We start from the raw sequence: 26,446 nt of genomic DNA, 5'->3' as shown, positions 1-26,446 counted from the left end.
TTTCATGTGGAAAGTAAAATAAATTCCTTCTTTGCACCTATCTCTTCTCAGTTGTGAAATCTTTCGCAGCCCGCATCACAAACTAAAACCCTAACACTATGAAGGAAAGGATAGTGATATGAATTCAGGGAGGGAGAATGAAACCTCATAAATCATTTTTCTGGAGGGCTTCCCAGCCTTTCTATTTGTTGACAGTACTGTGCTATCACATTTGGGAATCAGCCAAAAACAAAAAAACAAACAAAAAACCTGCGTGGAGAGCCAGTAAGTCCACAGAAATGCTCTAGAAGGCAAGTGAGGGGCCTGTGAAGAGAACTTGATGGATGGTACTGCTGTTTTTGCAATGACAACACTTCATTTTTGGACAGTAAAACAGAACCCTAAGCCCTTGGATGGCAATAAAACTTAGGGAATGAATTAGTTTAAACAGGCTCCTGGCAACAGCTGGGCTCTGTCTCAACCAGGAAACTTTCTTTCACTTGGGCAAAAACTAATTTATCATCCGATAGCTGTGGCTAGTCTCTGAGCATCTACAAACTCACAGGCTATGAAAATATATAAAAAAGTGAGTGCTGGATACTTATTACTTATTTAAATTATATTTTTCTGCCCAACACTTATTTCTCCTTTTTCTAACTCTCCCCAGCATATTTGGGGGATTACCTAGAATCCACTAGGTCTATGTTAGTCAAAGTGAAATTTGAGGCATCTGCCTGCTGTAAAGACACTGAAGGTGCTCTCTGCTCCAAAGGCGCCTCAGTGGGTATCTCTCTTCCAGGATCTAAATCCTACAGGCTAGCCCTGGGGCTCCCTCAAGACTAATCTTTCAGCCTCCCATATATTGTAAACTCCCATACCTTTCCAATAGATTCTCTTCTGCTTAAGTGACAGAGAATCAATTCCTGTTGCTTGCAATTAAGAACTCTGATATGGGACAAGAGGGTCCAAGTCAAGGTGGTGGTGGGCAGGGAAGAATGAACAGGTACAGATAAAAAATATAAGAAAGCAAGAGTGTTTATTGCTAGGTATTATTTTATTAAAAACGAGCAGATGGATATTTGACAATTCTGGTTCAACTTTTAAAGCCAAATTTAACACATGTGCCCAGCACAAATTTTACCAGAGCAACTCCACTGCGCCTTTCCCCTTCCATCCCTCTCCTCAATTAAGAGCACATCTGTACCTCTTTCTGCCTTTGCCTCTTCAAGGCAGTGTTTGAACTGATAAGCTGAACACGGTTTATAAAACAAGGAACCCAGAACCAGCCATTGCTGGGGGTGATGTGGAAGATGATGGAGGAAGGAGAGGACTCCTAAGCTCAGATGTTCTAGTTCATCTGCTTTGCTACCAACTGCTGGACTTGGCTGTCAAGATCCAAACAGGGATCTAGAAATGAGAGAGGCGTGGGGAGGACAGACATGACCCAGGGAGGTCAATTGCTGGGAGGGAGAGTGAGGGGAGGGAACAGGCAGCACAGTCAGGGAGTCTGGCTACTTAATTTCCCCCTAAAGCAGGCAGGCATGGCTTTTTGGAAAGCCCAATTATAGGCAAATCACGGGGCTTAACTTTTCAAAGAACAGGGAGTTAAGCCACAATCATGGCTGAATGCACCGTATTGATCGCCCTCATTTATCGAGGTTTGCCCATCTTGCAAGAATGAAGACAATCAATTGAGGAGAGAGGATATGGCTGCGTGCCTCTGGCCACAGTTCCAGTCACTGCATCTCAGTGACAAGATATTAACAAATCTCTATCTTTCAACTAAAGCCTTGTATACAAGATACACCGAGATAAGTCAATGTAATTAGGGAGGGATCGAAGGATGTTTTTAGCGGAGTGAAGCACAGAGGCCCAATCCCAGCTCCCATGTTTGCTGGCTCATGTGCATCTTACTTGGGTTGCACTTCAGGATGATTTTGATCTTCCTCTTGCTCCTGTTGCCAGGATGGTGGGGGCATGTCATGAGTTGGATTTAGGAGATTATATTAGGGAAAAGGATATTAAAAGATGGTAGGGATGCGGTCGGGACGAATCAAGATGGCGGCGCAGGTAACAGTCGACCCGCTGCCTCCCGCAACCACATCAAAATTACAACTAAAATACAGAACAACCATCACTCAGAGCCTCCTGAGATCTGGCTGAACAGAAGCCCCACAACCAGGGAACTGAGGAAGCACCGAGACCGGCGGGGGGGGGCGGAGACGCGAGCAGACAGGGGCTGAATCCTGGAGACGGGCCGCGGGCCCACACCCTGTGCCTCCAGATAAACCTGGGAGGGAATCTCGGCAGCGGAGGTTTCCTGGAGGAGAGAGGGGTCCCAGCCCCACAGCAGGCCCCCAGCCCAGGGCTCCAGGGTGGGGAAGAGACGTCCCCATACCTCTGGGCTATGAAACCAGCCGGGACGTCCCTGAGGGTGGCGGAGGCTGCGGGAGCCCCAGCAGCTCCTCTAAAGGGCCCGGCGCGGACTCACTCGGACGCTCCCTCTGAGCCCAGCGCCGGGAGCAGCCGGAAAGGACCCGGGACACTCGGGGAGGAACTAACCTGCCTGAGATCCGGGCGAGAGGCGGAGGGCGGCTTCCTCCCAGGCAGAAGGGCTGGGGAGGCCATGGCTCCTGTGGCGAGTCCTCCCCGCACACAGCCGGCAGGCAGACGCCATGTTTGAATCGCCAGCACCTGACTCACACCTTTGGCCCCGCCCCGTGGTTCCCGGAGGCCCCGCCCCTCCCCACCTGCAGGCTCATCCAGGCCGTTTCCAGGGGCTTTTCTGTGCAAGTGGCCTCTCGAGCCTCATGCTTAGGACTTTCCTAAAATCTCTCAAACAAGCAGCAGCGGGCACCCTAGGGCTTGATAAGCGGCCCCAGGCCTGGCACTAGCGGCAGCTGCACTGGCTCATAGCTTGGCCTCTCCTGGGCACCTCCAAGCCCAGCACAAGTAGCAGCCAACTACGGTTTGCTGTGTAGCTCATGCTGGGTGGCCCTGGGCAAGGCACTGGCACAGGCTGACTTTGCACCTCCCCGGAGACCCCAGAGACAATGCACCTGGTGACCACGCGGGATTATAACCCTACCACACCCACGAGGGACACACTCAAGGGGCGCACTTGGTGAACACCAAAGCTCCACTGAAGTAAATCCTGCTCCATAGGGGTGTATCCAGCACAGCAGCTCTTTGGCTGTAGTTGCAGCTGGTCCTCACAACTAATTGGCCTGGGGGTCAATTCCTCCCAGTGATGCCAACAACAACCAAGGCTCAACTACAACAGGACAGTGCACACAGCCCACACAGGGGAGCACCTAGAAGGCCCAGCTCAGATGACTGGGGAGGCTGGGCCACTGGACCCTACAGGACACCTGCTACACAAAGCCACTCTACAAATTCCAGAAGACATAGCAGCTCTACCTAATACATGGAAACAGACACCTGGAAGCAGTCAAAATGCGGAGGCAAAGAAACATGTCACAAAGGAAAGAACAGAAGGAATCTCCAGAAGAGGAACTAAATGAAATAGAACCAAGCAAGCTAACAGATACAGAGTTCAGAATTTTGTTTATAAGGATGCTCAAGCATGTTATTATGAAAATAACTGAGAAAATCGATAACATAATAAAGTACCAATTTGAAATGAAGGCTACACGAACTGAAATGAAGAATAATTTACAGAGACTCAACAGTAGAGTACAGGATGCTGAGAATCAAATCAGCAATTTGGAACATGAGGAAACCAGAAGAGCAAAAAGAAAAAAGAGTCCAGAAATATGAAGATAGTATAAGGAGCCTCTGGGGCAACTTCAAGAGGCCCACCATTTGTATTATTGGGGTGCCAGAAGGGGAGGAAAGATAGCAAGAAATTGAAAACTTATTTGAAAAAATAATTATAGAAAACTTCTCCTACCTGGGGAAAGAAATAGACTTACAAGTCCAGGAAGCACAGAGGGTCCCAAACAAGAGGAACCCAAAAAGACCCACAGCAAGAAACATCATAATTAAAATGCCAAAGTTTAAAGACAAAGAAAGAATCTTAAAAGCAGCAAGAGAAAAGCAATTAGTTACCTACAAGGGAGAGCCCATACGACTGTCAGCTGATTTCTCAACAGAAACCTTGCAGGCCAGAAGGGAGTGGCCAAGAAATATTCAAAGTGATGAAAAACATGAAGCTACAACTAAGATTACTCTACCCAGCAGAGCTATCATTTAGAACTGAAGGTCAGATAAAGAGCTTCACAGATAAGAAAAAGCTAAAGGAGTTCATCACCACCAGACCAGCGCTACAGGAAATGTCGAAGGGTCTTCTTTAAGAAGAAGCTGATGAACAAAAGAATCTGACGAACTAAATAGATCCAGAGACATTGACGCATGCAACAGACGATCATATTTCAGAGAAAAGAAGGAAGGGGGGTGGAGGGTGGGAAGAGATTAACCAAAGAAGTTATATGCATATATGCATAACCCATGGACACAGTTAATAACGGGGTGAAGGCCTGGGGAGGGGGTGGGAGCAAAGAGGAGGGGGTCAATTGGGGGGAAAAATGGGACACCTGTAATACTTTCAACAATAGAGATAAATTAAAAAAAAAAAAAAAAAAGATGGTAGGTGCTATGCCAGATGTGGAGGCAGGGATGGCTAGACTGGGGTACACTTGAGAGGACAATTTTCCAGAGATGCCAGGTACCCCTGCATGCTCTCTTGGCAAAAATGACATGGCCCCCTCAGTGAGGTTCTCCTGAGAGATGAGTGTGGAAAAGCAAAGCAAGACTAAGCCACCTTCATATATTCATATATTAGTAGCTTTGGCCATGGACACAGTATAGTTAAGGAGAGCCTGCCTGGGCCATGTGGACGGCTCTGTTTTCCATCGCAGGTGGGCAGAGGACCTCAGTCTAACACAGCAGGCTCCTGAGTGGACAGGTGGAAGGAGGAGCGGGAAGATGAGGGAGAGAGAAGTGAGGACAAGGCTCTGTCCGTCACTTCAGCTGTGGCCCCAGCACAGTGCTCCTCCTCCCCGGGAAGGCAGTCAGCGGTGGGAGGTGAAGAGAAGCTGGCAAGGCCCGTAGAGAAGGTGCTCTGGTGCCCAGCTGGGAATGAACAGCCCTAGCACAGCGCAGGAACACAGCTTCCTGAAGTTTCGTCCCCTGCAAAGCTTCCACCGTGACGCTGGTGCATGGTCCTGTTCTGCTAGTGAACCAGAAGGAAGCTGCAGGGTGGGGGTGCCTCGAGGATACCTAGTCCGAACTCTTTGCTGGAGGGAGGGCTCACTAATGTGCGTCTGGAAGGAACAGGTGAATCTGACAGACTCTGCAGTGCAAGTCTCATTAATTATGCTCTCCGTGGCTGGCAAGCCTCTTTAGGGAGAGCTAATAGCATCAGGGTTGCTTGGTTTGGTCCTCTGGGTCAGTCACCTTCACTCTGTTTTCATGACTTCAGGCTATGATGGGGGCCCAGTACCAGCTGCTGCTGCTCAAATGTGTGTGGGGAAAAGAGGGAGTGGGTGGAAAGTGTGGGTGACTTAATCCATAGTCATGAATACCAAGTGCTAAACACCGTAACTGCAACACAGGGAGGGACAAGCACTAGGTGTGGAATCCGAAAGAAAGGGACCAGGCCCTGGGTAGGTTTACGTTTTATTTGTATGTGTTCTGAGGAGTTCTCTGAACTGTTTCTTTCATCTAGAGCAGGGATTGGCAGATCTGGCCCACTGCCTGTTTTCTGTAAATGAAGTTTGTTGAACAGAGTTGTGCCCATTTGTTTACATCCTGCCTCTGGCTGCTTTCACGCCACAATGGCAGAGTAGAGTAGCTGTAACAGAGATAACACGGCTCACAAAGCCTAAAGTGTTTGTTCTCTGGCCCTTTATGGAAAAAGTTTGTCTACCCTTTGATGTATAGCATGGAGATGGTGGAATTCTTGACCATATAGGCTTAATGGTGAGGATCATGTGAAATAATCTTTTCTTGGGAACTATGAGACACACTGTAAATGTTACTGTTTAAAATTATGATGTAGAATATTTCTACAGAATCCATTTCATCTGTGGGGGTGGAAGCAGGGGCAGGATTTTAATTAGTGGTGCAAATAATTTGATTTGAGGGGCACTAAGAAAGCTTCCACGACCCAAATCACTTCCCCTGGGCACATGCACACTGACTGAATTCCCGCCACGAAGAGTTAAGTTTTCATTTTAAGCCTTCATGATCTAGGTTGATTATATCTCTATTTAAAAAGTTTAGGAAAACAAGTCCTCTGAGGAAGGCAACACATCCAGGTGTTATCACTTACCAATGCCCGTGCGTGAACTCCTTAATTAGACTGCTTTTCTCATTGATGCTGGTTGAGATTGGTGCAAGAAAGGAACGAAAGTTTATGGAAAAGGTAATTTGGAAACTCTTGGGCAGTATCTTGCAAGCCAGGGAGAAGAGCTACCGAAAGCAGCAACAAATGATGCAAGGTTTAGAATTGGGTGCCTCTAGAAGAGAGAGGATTGAGAGCAAGGGGATGAGAGGGCATGCTGAAATACCCTCCCAAAGTGGTTTGCTCCTGGACATGTTCTTCATGCACAGCATGTCTTCGGCGTGAAGAATACAGTCACCATTTACTTGCTATGACAAAAGTTGCAGTATTGTTTCTTTTATAAGTTTTCAGTGGGGAACACACCAAAAAGCTGCCTGCTAGAAATTCTTAACAAAACAAATGGATTCTTGAAAATCCACAATCTCCTTTTCTTAAACTCACAAATGCTGAAGAAGCTTTGATTTTTTGGATTTGGACAATAGCCTAGAGTGAAAGAAGAGAGAAGATTCAATTCCTCAATTCTTTCTTCCTAAAGGGCATCTATTTTTAATCTTCCTCAAAGGCTCACCCCTTTGTCAACAGCAATGCCTTGTCAATTCCTTCCTCCTGTTGGTATTTCGTTAGTTGCCAATGGAACAATTCCAGGGTGATGGGGTGGAAAGAAAATGTGTGTTGAAACTGCAATTGGCATATGTCAGAAATATTTGGGGGCTGGTGACTGTGCATCCCCCTCACCAAGCAGCTGGAGAGTAATTCATATGTCAAGCTAAGCAGCCCACGAATGACAAAACACAAACAAGGAATAAAGGTCAGAGAGATTGATTCTTAACACACTTCTGCTTCTGCATGGAACACCCAGTGATGGGCATTAATTAGCCCAGCACCGTGATGCAGAACAAATGAAAGTAATGAATTGACTTTGCAGTAGCGGCCCTGGAAGGCATGGAACAAACCACGTGCTCAGATCTGCGCCCTGAGAAATGCCAGGAGAAAACAGCTTTTCATTCTGCAGTGTCTTAGTTTTCTATGGCTGCTGTAACAAATTACCAAAACTTAGTGGCTTCAAACAACACAGACAGGTGTCAGAAGTCTAAAATCAAGGTTTCAGTATGGCTGTGGTCCTTCTAGAGTCTCTAGGAGAAGGCCCATTTTCTTGCCCTTTCTGCCTTCCGCAGGCTACCTGCATTCCTTGGCTCATGACCTCCTTCTACCAGTTTCAAAGGCAGCAACAGTGGGTCAGATTCTTCTTGCATGATATCACTCTGACCTACACTTCTGCTTCCCACTCATAAAACCTGGACCCACTGGGCCCCCTGGGATAATCAGGATAAGCTCCCTATCTTAAAGATAGCTGATTAACAATCTTAATTACTCCTTGCCATGTACCATAACGTATTCACAGGTCCTAGAGATTGCGATGTTCCAGAAAGGCACCATCTGGAACACTTTCAGGAGGGCTCTGGCAATTTTGTGTCCAGAGGAAGGGAGCTAAGGTGATCACAAATCTGAGAAACATCACATCTAGGAAACAAGATGTATAAACTCAGATTATGGGGTGAACTGCAATGGTGATATTCAGATAGGGAGGGTCTACTGAGTGTTTCAGATGGTGACTTGTTTTCTTGAATGTCCCCTATATTAAAGAAATCCCGTGTTTGTCACCACTGAGGCAGAGTAAGACGGGCCTTCCTTATCATTTCCAAGGGTAGAATCAATTTTGTACTTGGAATCCTGGGATGCACACTGCATCCTCTGAAATGTACAGTGTCACCTACCCTCAACACTGTTCAACTCAGCCTCAGTCAGTGAGGGCTAGGGCTTAACTTCTATGGATTGGTTGGAAATAGTTTCCATGATGCTACTTAGTACCATCTGGGTAAGGTGTTATTATCAGTTGGCAAACAAAGGGTGAACAGTGGTGTGTGCTTTCCAATCTAAAAGGAGAGTGTGTGTGGAGGGAGCACCTGAAGCTTAACCAGCTTCGTGTTCAGAAAGCCATAACTGCCTTTGTTGCTCCTCACTTGGTCTATTTCTACGTGGTCTGCCATTTGCCTGATGTTTGCTCAGCACCTGGTAAGCAAAGAGCTTTCAAAAAAGGTAGAAAAGAAAATCAATATCCCTGACCATTTAGACAGCCTCTCACTATTCAGTGACATTCACACAGTGCTGGGGAGGAGAGCAGGCGATCAATTCATCTTAGGGCCCTGGAGAAGGCATTTGGTCAATTCATCTAAGCAATCGATGGCATTCAACTGGTTGCTAGCATGGATTCAAGTGACTCCATTTATATAAAACTGTGGCTTGAAGAAACGACACCATCTCCCTGTGTTTCTTTTATAAACGCATCTCTCCAGCTGATGACAAGCGTCTTATCCTGCTATAAGCCAATAATTATAAAAATCTCAAAAATAACACCATATGCAAGATACCTCGTAATTCCTATATGTCTAGTCCTTTCAGTAATCTTCTAACATGGTATTAGTATTGTGACAGCTTTAAAACACATCTGTGAATTCTAGAATGGTCCTCCCCTCAAGAGCTGGGCCCTCTGCCTCTGCCCCTGATTCAAGGGAGCTTGTGATTGTTTCGACCAGTAGAGCATAGTTGAAGTGATGCCATCTGACTTGCAACAACAGGTCAGAAAAGGCTACCTAGTTGTTTTGATCTAGGGAAGCCAGTCACCATGTACAGAAGTCCAACTGACTCAAGGCCACCATGACGGAGAGCCTGCTGCCTACGTGCTCTGGTCAACATCCTTGGCTGGACTCCCAGCCTGGAGCTGTGTGAGTAGGCCACATGACTGCAGCCATGTGAGACACCAAGTGGGAACTGCTGAGCCCTTCTCAAACTCTTGACCTACAAAATATGAAGCAAGTAAAATTCTTATTGTTTCACGTTTCTAGGTATGAGGGTAATTTGTTACGCAGCAATGTTCACCACAACAATTATCCACCATTTTGCGAGTGAGGAATTTGAGCTTCACAAAGCTTGACTAACTTGCCCAGTCACACAATTTTACAGTTGTCAGTTTTATACCAGATTTACCCCAGTCTGAAACCAATGTCCTGGACTCCATATCATAATGCTTTTCTAGTGAGCCTGTTAATTGCAGGGGAAACCCAACATGACTGAAGATGTGAGAATAAAAGTGAAATATTGCTATTTTATATGCTTCCTTGGTGATCTGCTTGGTGGCAAAGATCTCCATCCCAGCCTCAAACACGTGTGAATGAAAAGTGCTGGTCACACAGTTCTAGGTCCTATTGACTTCCCTCAGGGAAGAACCCTTGGGTACTCTTCTGCCAGGGTGCCCCACCCCTCACTGGCACCTTCTTATTGGCCCTCACCAGCTCCATTGTAACCATCAGCTTCTTTGCCAAAAAGTCAGCCATCCCCTTTTCTTGGAGCAAAGGACCAAAATCATTGACGACCATGGCCCCAGACACAGCCCCTAGTAGTCATCTCCTTTGATCCTTGCCACCACGCTGGGAAGGAAATATAGCTAACCATATCTGGATGCAGAAATCGGGATTTAGAGAAGTTAAGTGACTTTCCCAAGTTAATTGGTAAATTGAAACCCACAGTTTTTGGATTCTCTTACTGTGCTCCTTCCCATTGTCCTCAAAATACCAAACATTAAAAAAATGAATTATAGTTCAGTGCTTCTAGGGTAGCTGGTGCTTTCTCATTCTGATGACTCTGGTGAGAAATGTTATTCCCACTTCAGGAGGTACGTGATACCCCAGGGAAAGCTGTTTCCCACCTAAAAACCTTCCCTGGAAAACCAGAGTGCCATACCATGGCTCTCCCAAACCCCTAGCCGAGAGTGTGCTGGCAGAAATGACTTCAGGCACAAATGACTTGCATTGGTAAGTAGTACTGACAAGTTGCACCCCCTGGGGCAAGTTATTTAACCTCTCCATCTCATCAGGAGTAAAGCGAGAGAATGAACCAGATGAACCTGAACAAGCTGTGAACTTACTACGGACACAAAAATCTGGAGGTAAAGCCATAAACACATGATGCGACATAATAAATATGTGCATGGCAATGATAAAAATAGTGAATCCTGAATAACTTGCTGTGTACTCAGCACAGCTTAGCACTTCACACTTACTTGCTCCCTGGTACGGTTGTGGTCCCCATGTGCAGATGTGGACATGGGCTTGCCTGACTATGGCCACAGTGGATGAGGCAGGATTTGAACCCTGGCTGTTTGGGCCCAGAGGCTATGCTCTTTAACCACTTTTAAATATTCCAAATAAGCATCAAGACAATAAATGTCATAGGAAGTCGGAGGGGAGAGGAATACCTCCAGCTGTGATGATCTCCGTGGTCCTGTTTGCCCCCAGCCTAGTGCCCACTGTCTCCCCATAGGCGCCTCTGTGTCCCGACACCCTGGAGGGTGGAAAGTGATGCTGCAAAACACCACAGACTGTGAAACATGAGATCCTGGGAAATCAATTGCATACATTTGGAGCACAGGTCGTGACGATTCTATTTGCTTTTCTTTTTTAAACTTTTTATTTTTAAATAATACCAAAAGAAAAAATAGTAAAACTAGTGCATACCACATTTTACCATACTGGCTTTATCATTCTCTCCCGGCACCCTCCACATTTTTCCTAAACTCTGACAGTAAGTTGCAAATAGTATGGCCCCTTAAGTTTAAATATGTCAGCGTGTAGCTCTTAAAAACAATCACATTCTATCACATAACCATATTTCAGTTGTGAAAATCAGGAAATTAAAATTGATAAAATGCTATGATCTAATCATCACACTTCATTCAATTAATGTCCCATTAATGTTCTTTATGGCAAAAAAAATGATCTGGGATCCAAGCTAGGATGATTTATATACTTTTCAAAAGGGAAAATATTACGAACTTTCCATTCCTAGAGAAAGCAAAGCCAAAGATGATGTAAGGTGGGGTCTTCTTGGAAGACAGTGGCTAAGAGGACTATAAGCAAACAGAACTCTAGTACGTAGAGTAAAATAAAGGAAGAGTTCACAGAACCAAGAATGTGAAAGCTACAGTAGACAACCATTGACCTTTTAGCAGGTCAGCAACACTGAATGCTGTACACAGATGTGTTTCTTTGGTTATCAGACTCCCTTAAAGCAGTAGTTCTTAAATTTAGAAGCAGTGACAGAATCTTCTGATAAACTAGTTAAAACTCAAATTTCTGGGTCCCACCCTCAGAATTTCTGATTCTGTAGGTCTGCAGGTGGTGGTGCTGAGAGCTCGTATTTCTATCAAGTTCCCAAGTAATGATGGTGTTGCTGGTCCAGGGGACCACAATTTGAGAACCAATGTTCTGAAAAAACCTATGTCAGATGGTGCCCCTAACCAGGAATTTTATACAATGGCTTAATCAGTGACCTCCTACTTATCAAACCCAATACCCTGTTCTCAATTCCATTTGACCTTGTGATAGAGGTGGGTTTCTCTACTTGCTGGAGGCCCCCTGTTTCTACCAAGATACTGGAATGACTCCAGTTCCCATTCTGGAAAATACTGAGCAAGTATTATTGTGTGGGAGGGTCATTAAGTGTGAAATTTTCAAGCAAGATGCTATTTGTGTTAATTAGACACACACACACACACACACAATGAAGGTTGGTCTCTGTAAATTCCCTGAAATGATGATAGAGATGGCTCTGACCTGAAAAGGTTAAGCTTTTAAACTTGATAATCATTTGTTTTTGAACATTAAGTGCACTTAAATGTAGGTACCAGGCATTTTAAACTTCTACAACCTTAAATATCAGACAAAGCACACCAAAAATGCTCAGGTAGTGTTTGCGGTAATGAAAGAATGTACCTGTTTTTTATTGGCAGACACTCCTCCCCTCCCCCAATGGAAAATGAACTTGCTTTTGAATAATTGGGGGCATATTTATGAGATCAACCTCAAAAATTTAAAAGGTGACATAAAGAAATTAAGGTGTTTTTTTGGTAAGCTCATAATTTATGATAATTCTCTTTTTACTGGTTTCACCGGGAGAACATAGCAACCTGTAAAACATCCCAAAGTCATCTTCGATCTCGTCTTTTGGTTATGCCTTGGGAGGTTTATTTTTCTCCAAAACCTCTGAGTCATTGAATTGCAGATTTAATATTGATTTACTCCTGTCGAGGGTTTGCCAGATACAGAGACAAATTGCTCTGCCTAAGTGATTAAGGGAGAGAAATGGTTTGTTTCTGTTCCACACTGTATTTAGTTCTTTAATTATTATTACTTTAAATTAAAAGCCAGCCCATGCTCACATGATTCTGAACCTGCTAGTGGAGCTGGAAAACCAAATAGCAACCAGGGTTCTGGACCCAGTGGAGTGTAATCCACCAGCCTGGCTCGGGGCTGGGGAAGGGAAGGTGGGGGGGACACTGGGCGTCTTAGCTCTGCTGCCTGCTGGGCTCCACAAAGTTACAGTTGATGTTAGGGGTATTCACTGGAGTCTTTGAGTGGTATTACATGATTTTCCACAATTCAAGCAAAAATCCTAGTGGTTTTGCTTCAGTTTCATTATTTTACTCACAGCTCAGCCATAAGTTGGCTGTGTGATGCTGGCAAGCCAATTCCCCCTCTGGGCCTCATCTTCCAGGATAGTAACAGTGTTGGTCTGGAAGGTTATCTCCAAAATCATTCCCGCTTTGAACTTGCCATCTCCTCTTTCCCCTGCTGCCCCACCTTCTTACTCCAAATGTTCAGTGTAATCAGTAAAACATGTGGATTATCTGACATTTAAGCCACAGTTAATTATCTGAATTACAAAAGTCCCTACTATAAAAATTATATATCAACTTATATATAATATATAACATTAAATCATGTAGCTATATATTTAAATTACATATATAATATGTTATTATATATAATTCATATTATAGAGAAAATTATATTACTTTTATATTATTATTTTTTAAATCCTCACCTGAGAATATTTTTTTCCATTACTTTTCAGAGAGAGTGGAAAAGGGAGAGAGAGAGAAACATCGGTATGGGAGAGACACATCGATTGGTTGCCTTCTGCACCTGCTCTGACCGGGGCCCAGGAACCAGCCTGCAACTGAGGTACTTGCTCTTGGCTGGAATTGAACCCGGGGCCCTTCAGTCCATGGGCCGACACTCTAACCGCTGAGCCAAACTGGCTAGGGCTAAAATTATACATTTTTATATGTAAACATATGTATGTCTATACATATACATTTAAATATACATATACATATACAAATGTGTGTGTATTTAAATTCACTTACACAGGGAAGAGGCTTTATTGTGGAAAACTTACACATAAACTCAGACTCCAAAAACATCCCTAGGGAGAAGTCAGAGAAAAGAGCAATGTAATTATATTTCCAAATCTGTAATAAAACCTAAATTTAAAAATGTTTTGTAACTTCTGTTTGCAAATTTAATTTTAGAAAATAGATGGTGAACTTAAGTGTCCTTTGACCTCTTTGTTTTTCCATTTTTCTGCCACCTGTAAACTAGAACTCCTTAAGGGACGAAGTAAGAACTCTTTGCTAGCATTCACTCGGTCATTGACTAGAATTTCACTACATTGCTCCAGGTGTGGAGAGACACGGGACTCAACAGACACAGCCGATTAACAAATCTCTTCTCAGCATGGGCATAGCGTGCGTTTATAAAAGCACGATTTACTTGGATTTATTGAGGCAGCAGTAAATAAATTTGGAAGCACCGAATTGTATTAGAAAAACATGACTGAGCAATTAAAGCTTTCTCCTCAGTGAAATAAATGGTATGTTTGCTGACAATCTCTTTCTCGTGCATTAATATGGAAAAAGTGATTTACCAAAAAATGGTAATAGAAAGCAGCAAATGCCTTAATTCGTGTTATTCTCCCAGCCAATATCAAATTCCGGGAAGAGGAAATGGCACTGGTGGAGGTCAGCGGTGGCAGCTATGACAGCGAGCTGCCTGCAAGCTTCGACAGCCAGCCCTGCCCCAGGGAGGGGTGCAGAGCATCTGTCCTTTGCTGGGTATTTGGTGGGGTGGGGTGGGGGCATATGACCTAGAATTTTGTTAAATCTTTGTAGGATACAGGATGCATTCCAGTTGGTCCCTGCCTTCAAAAAACTTAGGCTGAGGCAGCCTAAGGAAAGGTTTATGGTTATATGAAAAAGCCTTCAGGTGTCCAGAGAAAAGGCAAGTGATAAAGGCCGTAGCAGTCAAGGAAGCTTTCTTGGGAGGAGGTGGGATTTAAATTAGATTTTGAAGAATAAATGCCGTTGAAATGGGCTGCCCTGATCCCACCGTGGCTGCAGGTTTTAGTTCGCCTGTTTACACTGTGTTAGTCCCAAATCCTAGAAGTCTAGTGTTGGGTCACCCAGCCTGATAAAACAAGTGGGAGAGGAACCAGTAGAGGACATATGTGCTGGGACACACGGTGGGAGGGGAATGAGGCTGAAAGGAGCCCAAAGGGGGGGGTCCTCAGGGGCCGGGGCAGGCAGTGCCACCTGGCGGACAGGTGACTGACACGCGCCTTCTCCATGTATGTCCAAGCCCTCTCTGAATAGACGTCCCAGGTGAGTATAATCTCTGGCCTCAGAGTCTCAGGAAAGGGCTTTTGCCTCCTTAGTTTGCAAATCTGACCTTTGTAATATAGTAGTAAGGTTAAGTATTTGATGAGCCTAGGCAATAAATGGTTTTTGCTATCATAAACCATATTGCATCTCTGACTCCTCTTTTGTTTAAATAAACTTTTTAGTTAGAAGAATGTTAGATTTTCAGAACAGTTGAAAGTACAGAGAGTTCCCACATACAGCACATCTAGTGTTAGTATGATACAGTTCCTACAACTAAACATTACCATTAACTAAAGCCATACTCTAATCAGACTTTCTTAGATTTTACCTAATATCCTTTCTCTGTCCCATTATTCCATCTAGGATTCCATATTAAATTTTAAATCACGTTTTCTTATTTTTTGGCTGTCACAGTTTTCAGACATTTTTTTTTTTTTTTGCTTTTGATCCTTCAACAGTTTTCAGGGGTATCAGTTCTTGAAGGAATTTAAACCTACATGCCGACTGAGGATATTATTGTCATTTGGCCATTTGCTTTTCTAAGTGCATCTCATCCTGTACTTGACCTCTGATCTGGTGGCAGATTGCACTGTTGACCTGATTTTTCACCCTCCCTGCATCCATACCCTTGCAGTGGCCTCCTGTGGGTGGAGTGCGTTTCTCTATCTTTTGACTTTGGCTTTGATCATCCGAGTTGTGTTGGCCACAGCAAGTGGGTGGAAGTGACAGTAGGCCCTGAGTGAGCCTAGATCTTAAGAAGATCTCCGTGATCTCACTTGACCTCCTCTGCTTTTATCATTGTCATGAGAAGAATATGCCTGGGCTAACGCACTGGTGGCAGGAGAAGGGTGAGAGTCACGTGGCAGAGCCACCCTCAGCTGGGCAGGGTTTAGACCAGCTCACCCCAGCCACCTCAAAGATGAATGAACAATGTTCAGCAATTGCTATTTCTAGCCTCTTAGCATTGGAGAGCTTATTGAACTCAGTTAACTGATCCATGCCCTAAGGTCGAGTACACTTAAGGTTTCTAAACAACGTTAAAAAGCTATTTAAAAAAAAGTATTTGGAAACATATACTCAAGGGGGACCACATGCCTCATTGGGTTATTTTAATGTCTGTTGTGAGGGGACAGGTTTATCACTGAAAATCTGAGCTGCCTCATCTCTGAGCCAAAAGGACCATGTCTTTGGCTACTAACAAACTATGTAGTGCTTTGGGTAAAATATAGCTTGAGCTGTTTAAGAATGTGTTCATTAGTTCCTTCGACGGCTACTTACTTGGTGCCTACTGTGTGCTGGGCCTTCTGCTTGGTGCTGAGCAAACAGGTATGACCAGAAGTTAACACAACCTCAGCCCTCAGGGAGCTGACTTCATGGGAGGGATGTGACTAGAAGTACAGTGACAGGAGGGATGTGTTTCTTTAAGGAAGGCAATTATGCATGCATTTATGGGGGATCTGACCTGTTTGGGGCCTCAGGAAAAGCTTCCCTGAGGGAGGCTGACCTAAATTCTGAAGCAATGGGGAGTTGCCTGGGCAGAGGAGGGGAGCATCCTGTGCAAAGAGAGCAGATCACTCTGCAGCAGGAGGAAGCTTGGTGGCTTCATGGAGCCGCACAATGTCTGGAAGGGCTGGGCTTAAGGGCAAGGAAGGGCCTGTGGGGCAGGAAGGGGCTGGATCCAATGGCCCAGTATATGCACACTGATTACTTAAACTGTCCCCACTTCCCGGTGAAGATGCTGCAGCGGGGAAGGGACTCCTCTCCGCACATCGTGGTGGCCTGCTTTTACTGTGGAATCTGGCCGCTGGAGAGTGATCAGGACCAAGGTGTGAAGGGGTCCACAGGGGCACCAGACACAGGAGGCTCTTAAGGCAGGGAATTGCCTGCTTACCTCTGAATCAGCCTGGTTCCCAGCCTTCTACCTGTTTCTGTAAGAGAGGCCCTTCTAATAAATTCCTTTTCTGCTTTAGTTACTACTGCTGACAATATTGTGTTGCTAAAGCCAAGAACCCTGACAAGGTAGGTGCCAGATCATTCGAGATCTTCCAGGTTATATTAACATGACCTTTAGTCTAGAGGTTCACAGAGGTTTTGAGGCAGGAGAGGGTACTGTTAGGCTGCAGGCAGTAGTTATAGCCTGGTGTCTCCAACTGAGTTCCTCTAGAAGAAGACACTAAGAGAGTTGAGTGCAAACAGCTTATTTGGGAGGTGATTCCAGTAAGCACAGGTTGGGGAGGAAAGACAACCATAAAGGGTGTTTTATCAAGCCAGTTACTGCTGTGGGCAACTGGGCACAGCCTTACTGGGGAGCTGTGGAAACAGCAGGGAACATACCTCAGAGTTATATCCCACTTGAGGGAGGAGGGAGCTGGGTGCTTATCCACCAAGTCCCCAGCCTGGGGTGTGGGGAGGAGAGTTTGGTTTTGCAGTCCAGTAAACTGAAGTTAGAATCTTGGCGCACCTTCATAGTTTTGTAATATTGGGATGTTACTTAAACTGCTGCTCCTGGAAGTACCTGCTCTTGGAAGAGAAGACTGTGAACCAATTGTATTAGTTGCTAGGACTGCCACAAAAACATGCCGTAGACTGGGCAGCTTAAACAGCAGAAATGCATTTTGTTGCAATTCTGGAAGCTAGAAGTTCAGGATCAAGGTGTTGGCAGAGTTGGTTTCTTCTGAAGTCTCTTTTCTTGGCTTGTAGATGTCTGTCTTCTCCCTGTGTCTTCATGTGGTCTTCCTTCCGTGTGTGTTTGTGTCCTAATATACTCTTCTAATGAGGATACCCTTAAGTCTATATTGGATTAATATATCTGACCTCATTTAACCTTAACTACCCTTTTCCTTAAAATAACTACCCTATCTCCAAAAATAACACCACTTTCAGGTCCTGGGGCTCAGAGCTTCAACATATAAGTTTTGAGGGGGGGTTACAATTCATCTCATAGCACCAACTATACAACTTATTCATCAAGACTTTCATCAAAATCTTCACCTTTATGTGCTCACCAACCCAAAGTAAATAATAATAAAGTCATAAATCTTTCCCAGTCCCAACAAGCCCCCTGCCTTGCAAGATCCCCCTCAAATCATGCAGCTCAGTCTCCTAAAACCATTCTCTGTCAAGGTCGGTTTTTCCTTACTGTGCTAAGTGACAAACTTAGCTTTGCTTGATCAACAGTTTCTCAGTGGTCTTTGGGGAGTTGACAGGGTCAAATAAAATAATAAATGAGGACTCTATCCATAACACCGGACATTTAGAGGTGCTCAATGAATCTTAGTTTTTTTCTCCTAGTCCAATGCCATCATAAGAGAAAGGATTTCAAAGCTTAAGCAATAACTTTTATTTTCTTCCTTTTGTCATGCCCAATGGACAAAATAATTTCACTTCAGAAACCTTCTGTGTCTCTGTTTTGTCTGAATAAATCCATGCCTAATACAAGTCGGCAGTTTCTAAATTATTTTCAACTCTTTCTCATAGTCCTTGGAATGCCAGTATCAATTAGAGGTCAGTCAAGGTTTTTTTTGTGTGTGTAATACAATTCCGTCGAACATGGCAGCTATTGGGAATTTTGCAGACTCTAGCAGTTGGGTATGAATTATACCCACCTAGTTGGGCACCAACTAGTGTTGTAAATTACAGGAAAATCGAGAATAATCTCTCTCCCCCTGTGAGATCAGAGCATAACACTCTTTATATTAAAACCAGCACTGTGCACACAACCTGACTTTAGTAGAGCTGCTTCTTTACATGTCTGCCATTCTCCAAAGCAAAAGGTGACTGGAAGGAAAGGGTTGTTTTATTAGCTCTATACTTCCTGTGATATCTGAGACTGATATATTTCACACTGTCAGACTTCAATATAAAATTGATGAAACAGGACTGAATTTCATGGTCAGCAGTGAGGAGAGTATTGGAGAGAGAGGGAGGAGGGAGACACATCCGTGTGCCTCTGGCGGATGAGCTGCTTAGCATACTTCCTTTTATTCTGTCCTCTCCACGGTCCTGTGCAGTTAGAATTGCCATTCCCTTTTGTCAGGTGAGAAACTTGAAACTTGGAGAGGATAACTTGGCCAAGATCACAGCTGAGGTGAGAGAGACAGAATGAAGTCCTAATGGAAAGCAATGGAACACATTTTTTGCTTTCCTGTTGAGTGACTTGGGTAGATAACATTGAAAGCCAACCGTGTATTTAAGGCAACCGAGGTATTATTAGTTTCCATAAAAATGACAACAACAACATTACCAACCAAATAGTCAATTGAGGGGAAAAAAATAAAAATAATTAAAAGGGCTGTTCGATGCCATAGCATTTTGCTCATGTTTCTCTTTTCATGTGCCTGTCTCTGTTTTAGTCACAGACTTTATACATTTAAGTTATTCCTGATTTTCTGGTTAGTTCTCCAAGAGTGGTTAAGGTGGAGGCACTCTAGGCTTCCCCACACCCCGTCCACATTCAGCCTGTAGAAGCTGAAAACTGCCTCCTGTCAATTCCAGTGACTCTTTACCTGAAGGCCTTTCTCAAATGCTAGTCCCATGCCTAGGGAAGCCAGATGTGCTGACTGAATTCTACCGGGAGCACCCCAATTCCCTCCTTGTTGGGTGGGGTAACTCTGGGGAATACTCTACACAGTCCCCCAGAGGTCCTCAGCAGGCCTGAGCCCCGGTTGTCCACAGTGGTAATTTGCTGGATAACATACACTTTATTGGCTTTGTTCCCTTTCCTGTTCTACTCCCCCACCCCTAACTTCCCCTGGGTACATACCCTTTTAAACAAAGTGGCTTGGACAGGGAGCAGGGCACGAGAATTCAGTTCTCCTCTGTCTTGGTGGGTGATAACTGCAGTGATAAAGAGAAGATGCTGACTCCAGGAGGAAGGGGCCTTGGAACAGAGGGGAGGCTCCCTGAGGTGAAAAATAAATGGAGGAGGAATCTAGGTTTGGGGATACATCCTATGCCTTCTATGTTGTTCATGGGAATGACATGGGTGAGAACTGTCTCCTGGGCATACACCACTTTCACTAGGAGAGCTCTCCCTGAAAGGGCATCATAGTCAGATTTCTAACATGTTAATATGAGGAGTGGTGATGTCAGCAAGGAGAGATGCATTTGGAGACTGAATGAGAGATGAAGAGTTGATAGACACAACTAGCCCTAGAGCTTTGCCACCATGGTCCTGAGATCAGCAGCATCAGGGAGCTTGTCAGTGATGCAGAGTCTCAGGCCCCAACTCCTAAATCAGAATTTGCATTTTAACAAGACCCTGGGTGATTCATATACACATTAAAATTTGAGAAGCACTACTATATGGATTGAAAAAAGTACAAGAAAAATATGACACCTTTAACTTTTAGTTGGTTTCCCCCTCATTAAATCTACATTTTACTTGTCTATCTGAACTCAGTCTTTTCTTTCTTAAAATAGAATCTCTAGTCCTATAGATTTTCCCCCTCAGTTTAAATAATTTTACCTGTTCTAAAAACTAAATTAAACTACAATATTAGTATTTCTGGATGCTTTCTAATGCCTTTGTAATAAATGTATTACCAAGTTAGTTATGTGATCATGGGCAAAAATGTGACCCATCCGATTTTAAGTTGCCTCATCTATCAAAGTGAAGGGTTTGGACTTGAAGACCTAAGATCCATTCTGTCACATGACTGTCTGATTCCAAGTGCCCACATTGCAGTCTGATAGGTACAGGTAAAAGTGTTTCCAAGAGTAATTCCATGGTAGATTGTTGGAGTAATGGCCCCAATTTATTCAGACCTCCCTTGACTATTTCCTGCTCACACTGACCCTGGGCCTGGCCATGTGACTTACTTTGGTCAGTGGGATACAGCAAACATGCCACAAGCAGGGGCTTGAGAAGTGTTTGTGCACCTGCTGCACCTGGGGACACTGTGACCACCAACAAGTGAATAAACCCGAGCTAGCCTAGTGGAGGTATAGGACCCGGTCACCCCTGCCTCCCCAGCTGACAGCCAGCACTACACACCAGACATACGTGTGAGGCCATCCCAGACCAATCAGCTCCCAACCACGCCACCAGCTGACGGCACGTGCACGAGTGACCCCAGACAAGGCCAGCAGAAGATCTGCCCAACTGAACCCACCCTAAATTGCTTAGTCAGAGAATCATGAGCTGACAAATGCTTGTTGTAAGCTACTCTACCTTGGTGGCTTGTTATAAAACAAAAGCTAACTTATGACTTCTTTGTCTTTAGGTCTCTATAACAACTCCTCACAGAGGGGTAGCTTGGTAGTTATTTACAATGGGGCATTATAGGAGCCCACACGTAAAATGTCATTTTTATCATCAGAAATTAGTTCCCTCCCTTACAGTTGACTCTTTAATGGCTCATTAATGATTGATTCTTGGTTGACTATACTCTAGTTGATGAAAAAGAATAGATGTTTATCTCACAAAGTTAGCAGCATGCTCCTCCCTCAAACACTGGCTCTGAAGTAAACACTGCATATAATGAGATGGGGCATTTTTTTCTTGCTTTGTCTCCCTCTTTTTTCCCTGATTGCTGAATTGAGTGATCCTGTATAGGGCGGCTCTGATCGTATGTGTACTCTTCCCATGGGCTTCTCATCTAAAGTAGCAGATGTATTTCCTCTGTCTCTCTGAAGAGATGACAATGGGAGTAAATTGTGGCCCTGGAGCTTATTCAAAGCTGCTGAAAGCAGAGGAGAGCTTCAGAGAAACCCAGCAGAACTCTGATATCCGTAGGGGTCCCTGGCAGAAGGTGGTTGTTAGGTGGAATGCCCCGTGGAGATGAAAGACCACCAGCCACAAGTGGGTTGGGGCCATAATGTTTAGGAAATGATAAAAAGACTCATTTCCTGACTTAAATCAAAACAAATCAAAACAGCTCCCATGCTGCAGTCATAGTGCCTTGACATTACCCAGCTCATAAACAATGCAGAATGCGTTTTGCCTTTGAAACGGGGGCTGGTAATATTTTCCTTCTATAGGGGATCTGGGCAAATGGAAAACTCGATGGCAAATGAGTCAACTTCAATACGTTTTGGATACCAAATGCTTATTCATCAAGAGCCAATCACATATCTCATCTCGCAAAGAGGGCAGGCAGGGAGCAATGTCCCCGTGGGACCTCTGAAGGGCAAATAGCACACTGAGTGCAAGTTTTAGGACTAGGATTTTCTTTTGCCACATTATGGGTGAAAGGGAAATCGAAGCGTCTGTCCTCAGTTTTTTTTGGCATTCTGGACTGTGCTCCTGCCAGGAGCTCACTGTAAGCAAGTAAGTCAGCATGTAACCTGGATGGCAAATCTTAAAATGCATCCAGCTAAGTTAATCTGAAGCCAGGACGGACACTGGCAATGTCTGGCACGTCACAACAAATTCGAATGGCACATCACCTTTTAAAGGACTGTCTGTTAAAGAAAATCAGGCAAACGCTTTTCCTCTTCTGATTTATGCCCTTCGCCTCCGCTGCAGGCTGTCCTCCAGCTCCTTGGCGAGTGTTCACCTACCCAGCCATACTCCAACTAGTCCTTCCTGCACCCAGATCCTTTATTTAATTCACTTTCTTTATTTTCCAGCCTTTCATGTATTGTTTACATGTTCTTCTTTTTAAAACCCTTCCCATGTCCCTTTTACTTTAGAGTAATAATTTATTATTATTTCTGCCTGAGTTACTCATTATGTTTCTTCTTTCAAAAAATGTCTTAGTTACAATCGAATGCACCCGTGAATGGAGAGCAATGAATGAGAACGTTCTGGAGGATGTTGGATGGGTAGGGGGGGCTTGTATTGGGGTGAAAGGAACAGATGGCAGCCGCCAGTGAAAGAAAAACACCTCTAATAGATGAGTATTTAGTTAGTCATTTTCCAAGTCTAAGTTTGCAGAGAGGGGCACTAATGGACACAGCCCGAACCAGCCAGGCACGACAACAGGAAATCGTGGGCAACTATGCCCACTCCAGAGAGCAAAGGGAAAGAGACGGGCCAGCTGGATGGCCTGGATGAGCGTTGGCCCTCGCTAACTGCGGAGTCCCCAGGGATGTGCCAGGGAGGAAAGTGTGAGGGGCACACATTATTAATGTATAGGCATTGCATTTCCCTCTTCTCGCATCGCTACCATTTTTAAAAACAAAATTTTAAATGTTTTTTAAAAATTGATTTTTTTAGAGAGAGAGAGGGGGAAGGAAACATTGATCTGTCGGTTGCCTCCTGTGCACACCCCGACCAGGGATTGAACCCGCAAACTGGGTATGTGCCCTGACCCAGAATCGAACAAGCGACCTTTCGGTGTACGAGACAATGCTCAACCAACTAGGCCGCACCGTCAGGGCTCACAGCACTACCTTTTACTGGGGAAGAGTTGAGTCAGCTCTCAAGCTCTTCTTTATTGCAGAGACTTTGGAAGTGGAGAGAAAGTGAATGCGCTTGGAGGGGCCAGTTTGATTCACCTAATAAGAGCTGGCTGGGGAAAGAGTTTGTTGAGAGAGAAAACAAGCCTTTTGGGCAGGGCGTTCAGGGAGCTGGGAGACGTCAGGGCACGAAAGAGAGGATTGATGCTCTTGAACAGCCGGGGAAAGCAGGGAGAGAAAAAAATAGATCCCCAACACATGTTCCCGTCAGCATTCTCTGAGAGAGGTCAGCAAATACTCCAATTAGTTTTCATCACTTTTGGCTGTTGGAACTGGGAACGCAGCGCTGGCTGAGACTAGACTACGGGGAGCCTGAGGATTACTTACGTAGCAAAATCTCCTCCTGCACTCACCTCTTCTTTAGAACCTCCCTGTCCCATCACGTCACACATCACAATATCAGAAATATGAAAAAGGAGCCTTTGTTCCTTTAATGAGCAGCACAAGTTGATGCTATTTTATGATTCTAATGCTCTTGTAAGGATGCAGGTTTTCTGTTTCAGCCTGAATCCCGAGAGAGGATGCTAAGTTGCCAGCCCTCTAGTTTCCTTTAAGAATCAGACTCTGACATGTGATTCCAGAGCAAGTAGTTCCATTGGAGATGGTTCCAGAAAGCTCTGGTAGGGGAAGGGAAGATGGGGAAGGGAAGACGGGGAAGGGAAGACAGTAGAGGGTGAGTGGTCAAGCTTGGTGCCTGAAGAAAATTGTGCAAGCCCTTGCTGAAATGGTATGTCACCTACATATGCACTTGTAAAGAGATGGAAACACACAGAGACTGATACATACATGCAAACAGACATGTTTATGTGTGTGCAGACACACACACACACATAAACCCTATAATTCTAAAACACTTAAACGACTTGGATAAATGACTCTGTGCTCGTGGAGTTTGCTTACATCAGCCCGAGTCAGTCATGGTCCAGATGGAAGGACCGGGGAAGTGTGGGACGGCAGTAACTGGAGGGGCAGAGGCTGTGGGGACGGTAGCTATTATTTACTGAGCACAACAGCTTGTCCACACAGGCGCTGGGTGTTTTTGGTGCATTAGCACCAAACTCTTGGAGCTCGGCTGAGGAAGGAGCCATTAAGAGGACAGGGTTTCGGACTGGAGCCCAGAAAGCCCGGCTTCAGGGGCCGAGGTCTTAGCCGCTGTGCTGCTCTTGCTCCTGACGGGGCGGCTGAGAGGAAGCAGCGCGCTGTCAACAGTGATGGGACTTGCTGCCAGCGAAGCCCTGGTGGTTAACCCTTAATGCTAGGAAATGGACGTCACTTTCGTGTCCAGGGAACCCCTGGCTACCTTGCCCCCCGTGCACGCCTGGCAGGTGTGCCCAGCTGTGAATTCACCTTGAGGAGGTGGACTGGCCGTGGGTGAACCCACAGGAGAGTGAGGCAGTCAGGGCGCGGGGGGCCTCATGCTCGGCGAGAGGCCTTGAAGTCAATTTATATTCAACCAGCTCCGGCTTTGCCCCAACATTTGGGTTTTCTTTCTCACATATTCACCAAATAGACACCTCAAGCCTGGCGCATGGGGCCGAGTCTGCTCCATCATGGGGCTCAGTCCTGTCCGGGGTGCGGGAGGGGGCGGGAAGGGCAGGGAAAAGGCCCCTGACGTTGCCTGGGTCTTGCAAGGCTTCTGCTTCACTCCCAGGGCCCGTGAGAAGTGCACCCTGAAGCATTTTCGCTGAGGAGCGCCCCCCTCGGAGGGCAGGAGCTACCCCAAGAGGATCGACTCAGCTCAGATTAGGATCAACCATCCCCAGAGTTCACAGGTCACTTCAGTCAATAACTTTGCCAAGACCAACACTTGCTGCGTTCTGAAGAAGCGAATTTCCAGTTTTCTTTTTCTTTCTCCACTTCTCGATTCAACTTCTTTCCCCAGCCCCTCCTACCCCACCCCAAGCAGCACATTCACAGACATGTATTGTCACCACCCCACGAGGACGCCACATTTGCAGTCGGGCGTTATGTCACTTCATGCCAGAAACTGCCTGTAAGACAGCCTCCAGAGCTCACAGGCCCTGGCTCCTCAGGTATCGGGGTGGCATTCCTGATTGGGGACACAGAAAGGGCCACGCTGACTTTCCGGGGAGACCCCAATGAAGTGGTCCCATTGATTATTTCCCTGGTTTATTTCAGAAAGGATCTGAGAAGTCTTGTTGTAAGAAAGCCCTTCTTCCTGTCTAGTCTAGATCTCTGTTGCTGCAGTTTAACAATCAGCACATCCCCAGAGAACAAATTCACTAACACGAAAGAGCATTTAGATACAGAGGCGCGACAGGGGTCACAGTTAGATCAGTGAACATTTAAAGAGTGTCTGAGAAAGGTAGTGGCAAAGGCAACATGGGAGAATTTAACTTTTGAGACCAGTGACCATCAGAGACTGGAAAATCAGAAAGAATAGTTAAAAAAAAAAGTGTACAATAAATCAACATCCCCTAAAAGAGATATGATTTTAAAGATCATTCAAAAGCAACAACCAGCATCTTTGGGTTCGTCAGATTTAATGTGCAATACGAGTGGAAAAAATAAATAAAGCAACATGTACAGACAAGCCCAGACCATCCTGCACTTCGCTTTGAGTCACTGCACATAAACCTGTCCCTTCCCCAGCGTGGGCACACTGAGGCGGTAACTGTAGGTCATTCAGAGCATAACTCAGAGCCTAACTTTGAGTCCATAACTGCCAAAGCGGCACGGCTCCTGCACAGATGGTAAACATTGCCTGGCACTGAAGCATTTCACTGCTGGTCGACTTGGAAAACTCTGTCCACCTGTGCTTAGGTTTGCCTCTCAACGCCCCCGCATAGTTCTCAGGCTCTGGTTTTCCCGCGATACCGAGAAGTTGGTACTGGAATAAATACAAAATAAAAAGCTACATAGGAGAGAAATCAAAGCAGGTTTGAAATCCTGGAAATTGCTAAATGGGAGGTCCGTTTATCTAGTGAGGTGCCATTTGAAGAGTTTAAATGGCTAAAATTGCTTGGTTTTGGTCACTTGCATATTTGCTTGGCAACATGTTAACCATCGGAGTAATTCAGCCTCTAGGGTGGAGGTGGAAGTTCAGGTCTATTTCCAACTGGAAAGAAGCACTTAGTCTTTGTAGAGACAAAAGCAAGTCATGAGTCGCTGCCGTCTTGGCTGAAAAATTGAGCTTTCAGATTTTACCTTGTGCATGCGAGCCATTCATTTACTGCCAG

General features: G+C 45.1%; 1 protein-coding gene across 2 annotated transcripts in view; it reads right to left on the bottom strand.

Moving 5' to 3' along the window:
• PCSK2 (proprotein convertase subtilisin/kexin type 2) overlaps positions 1 to 26,446 on the bottom strand; it is a 177,179-nt gene that overhangs the window by 94,708 nt on the left and 56,025 nt on the right. The gene's annotated exons all lie outside the window — the stretch shown is intronic.

The sequence above is a fragment of the Miniopterus natalensis genome, chromosome 7 (genome assembly GCF_054644295.1).
Source record: "Miniopterus natalensis isolate mMinNat1 chromosome 7, mMinNat1.hap1, whole genome shotgun sequence".
In the NCBI taxonomy this organism is placed as follows: domain Eukaryota; kingdom Metazoa; phylum Chordata; class Mammalia; order Chiroptera; family Miniopteridae; genus Miniopterus; species Miniopterus natalensis.
The sequence above is the reverse complement of the archived record's forward strand: the minus strand, read 5'-3'. Positions and strand labels throughout refer to the sequence as shown.